Source organism: Cryptomeria japonica, chromosome 8 (assembly GCF_030272615.1).
Source record: "Cryptomeria japonica chromosome 8, Sugi_1.0, whole genome shotgun sequence".
Lineage (NCBI taxonomy): Eukaryota > Viridiplantae > Streptophyta > Pinopsida > Cupressales > Cupressaceae > Cryptomeria > Cryptomeria japonica.
Window position 1 is genome coordinate 511,070,511 of NC_081412.1, and position 4,104 is coordinate 511,074,614.

Sequence of the window (4,104 nt, forward strand, 5' to 3'; positions counted from 1 at the left end):
ATAGCCTACTAGTAATCTCATTCGGATAGGTGAAGATAAAGAATATCTTGTTGAAGGCATTGGTTATGTCACCATTCCTCTTGGTACGAGAAGTTGTTCTCTCACCAATGTCCTCTATGCTCTAGGTTTGACATCCAATCTCTTGTCTATCTGTCAACTTTTGAACCATAACCTTAAGGTCCAGAGTTTCAGGTTAAAGATGGTTTCAAATCCTATCTCATCTCTCGAGATGACAAGGTTTTTGCTAGAGGTTTTAAGAAGGGTCATCTTTTTTCCCTTGATGTTGTTTCCTCCTTTGAAGTTTCTCTTTGTGCTTCTAAAATTGAATCCACTTCTCCATATGGCATTATAGATAAAGACATATTTTTGCTTGTTCTCTTCATTAGCTTAGCTCCCAAGAGATGGTAAGCAGTCTTCCTCATCTTCCTTCTCGTTTTCTAGTTTGTTCTAACTATCTTGCAGGAAAACAACATCAAGATCTATTCAATTATAGCACCTATCATGCCATAAAACATCTTGTAGTTGTCCATAATGATCTAAATGGACAATTATCTTCCTCCTTTCAAGGAGAAAATATTTTCAGTTGTTTGTGGATGATTTCTCTTGCAAGGCTTGGGTGTATGTTCTTATGAGGAAGAGTGAATCTTTTTCTAGTTTTCAAGCTTTCTACCATCTAGTTTTATAAGAGTCTAAAAATCCTCTTGTCCTTCTCCATTCAGATCGAGGGGGAGGGGGTTCACTTATAAGGAGTTTGTGGAGTTCCTAAAGTCTCATGGCATCAAATAGTGTTTGATTTTTGCCTATACACCTCAACAAAATTGTGTTGCAGAATGATTCAATTGGACTATTATGGAGATGGTTCGATGCATGCTTGCTATAGCTAAGTTTGAGGATCATTTTTGGGCAGAAGTAGTCCAAACAGTCATCTACCTACTCAATCAATCTCCTACAAAGATCTTAAAAGACAAGACACTAGAAGAGGTATGGAGTGGTGACAAACCATCAATTTGTCATCTTTGAATTTTTGGTTGTACTGTATATATGCATGTCCAAGCTCACAAGAGGAAGAAACCTGATTCTAAAACACTCCAATGCATCTTTCTATGCTATAGTTTGACTTCCAAATCTTATCATCTCATGAATCCTGAGACACATGATATTTTTGAGAGCAAAAATGTGGTTTGTGATGAGATGTCCTTTGAATCTTAGCTGCATAACACCAATCCATCCTCTTCCCATACACTTCTCTTGTAGTCTGATGATGTGATTGAGAATTGTTCTCGACAAGAAAATGAATGTGAGCTGCATGTGGAAAATTGTTTTTTGATCTTGGTACTTTGAAGAATCAATATTTAGAACCACAACACCATCCATGTCCAAAATGGGCACAATACCATAAGGGATTCTAACCTTAGAACACTTTCATCCCTCTCTGCAAGAGTAAGGACACATAGTCAAACAAGAAATGAGGTGAATCTAGCTTTGATGTGTTTGGTTGTGAGTAATACTAGACTTACAACAACTTGTGAGGCTCTCAGCCAACCCCATTGGAAGAATGCTATGGATGTTGAATATGGATCTCTAATGAAAAATTAAGCATGGAAGCTTGTTGATCTCCCTCCATGAAAGAAACCCATAGGCTACAAATGGGTTTTAAAAGGAAAATGCAAAGAAGATGGGTCTATTGACAAATACAAGGCATTTCTTGTTGCAAAGAGATATGCTCAACAAGAAGGAATTGATTATGAAGAGACCCTTGCCTACACTGCAAATCTCAAAACCATTGGAGTTGTGTATGCTTTAGCTGCACAGAACAGTGGAGGCTTCATTAGATTGATGTCAAGAGTGATTTCTTGAATGGTGATCTTGAAGAGGAATCATACATGGTCCAACCTAAAGGCTTAATCAATGAACACAATCCTCATAAGGTATGTCATCTAATCAAGACACTCTATGGGATTAAACAGGCCCCTTGGGCTTGGTACATTAAAATAGATGGTCACCTTTTGTAGCATGGTTTTATTTGTAGCCCCTCTAATTATTATTTGTATATCAAAAAGGTTAGAACAAAGATTGTCATACTTGTATTGTATGTTGATGATCTTGTGCTCACAGGTAGCTTTGATAATCTCATTGATACCTTTCAAGCATGATCTCAAGAAATCCTTCAACATGATAGATTTGGGGCTACTTTATTATTATCTTGGCTTGGAGATATGACAAAAGGAACATCATATCTTTATATCCTAGTTGAAATTTGCCAAGACACTCCTGGGTTGTTTTTGTATGTCTGATTGTAAACCTCCACACCTATGGAGAAAGATTTGCAGCTATCTCATTTATAGGATTCCCCTCAAGTTGATACAACTCTCTATAGGCATCTTATTGGGAGTCTCATCTACTTGACGTATACCAGACCAAATTTATGCTTTGTTGTCATTTATCTATCCAACTTCATGCAAGAGCCAAAGAAATGTCACTAGATTGCAGCTAAGCATGTTCTGTGCTATGTCCGAGGTACTCTTGAGCATGGTCTGAAATATAAGAAGAATGACCAATTCTTCTTACAGGGATATGTTGACTCAGACTATGATGGGTCTCTAGATGGTCAAAAATCAACATCAAGCTATTTTTCTTCATCTTGTATTTGGACCTATTTTGTGGATTAATAAGAAGAAGAATGTTGTTTCTCTGTCATCCACTGAGGATGAATATAGTGGCACACAAGGAGCTATGTGTGAGGCAATTTTGTTACATCACATTCTAGCTGATATGGGTATTGTGTAGGATCAACCACCAATTTTTTTTGTGACAAATAAGGAGTGTTGAAACTTGTCAAGAACCTAGTTTTTCATGAGTGCACCAAGGACATAGAGGTTGAATGTCACTACATTCAAGAGAAGGTATTGCAACACCACATTTAGCTCCAATATTGTCCCTTTGACTCTCAAATTACTGATATTCTCACCACGTCTCTTAGTAAGGTCAAATTTGTGTTGTTTCAGGAATACATTTGTACAAAAAATGTATTAAGGGGGGAATGTTAACATATATCATTGTTATGTTGTTTCTATCTCTACCATTCCTTCTCTGTACCTATTATGTAGTTCCTCCAATGGTGGTATAACTTTTTTTTACTTTGTATATATCTCCTTTAGCTAATAACATTTCTCATCACATTGCATTCATCCTCTATTTTCTGTGCCTATAGTGATGGAGTAAAAATGTCTCATTTTTTGATAAAGTGCTTAGTTTGTGCCAAGATTGGTAGGACAAGGGTACCCCCACACAATAGACCATCACTTTGTGTTTGTGTTGGGTTGTTGTTTTGTGTTTTGGAGGTCTCAGTTTTTTTTGTTTGTTGGTTTGTTAGTTTAGTTGTTGAATCTCTATTCACCCTACTAGGTTTTTGTTTTGTTTTGGTGAGGGATTTTTTTCATGGTTGTGCATCCCTCATGCGCTCTTGGTTTCACTTTGCAGATATGTAATGGTATAGACCTATCCCGCTTTCTAATTAAAATATTGATCCAAAGGAAATTCAACATCTATTAGACTCTCAGAGTACATCACAATACATATACATAATACAATTCCCTTATAAAATAGGGTTGTCTTCTAGGGAAATAAAGCACATAAAATATCCACCATTAGATCTATGACCTAATAATAAATGGTCAAGATTTACAATAATAAATTATACATAAAATATGGCTTCAAGGGCACTCATTTATCAATAGTAACCTTTTATTATTAGAAGGTTGAAACATCGATTTCCTAACACTAGTGAATTTACACATATGATAATAAACAAGATGACCCTATCAAGACATATCGTCACCTTTGACATTGATAGTGAAGAAAACAATAGACAATACATTGAAAAACAAACAAAAGGTAGTGAATAGAATCCTTTATTATAATAAACCCTACACAAAATAGTGATAAACCCTTTTCAAAACTTTGACAAATACCTTCTACTACCATCTCATTATAATAAAACTCTCATAACAGTCCTAATCTCCATGCATTTGCAAATAGGTATATTTTTTAGGGGTTTTCATGAGTTTTTTAATGCTTGAAGCTTTCACAAAAAAATAATTCCTT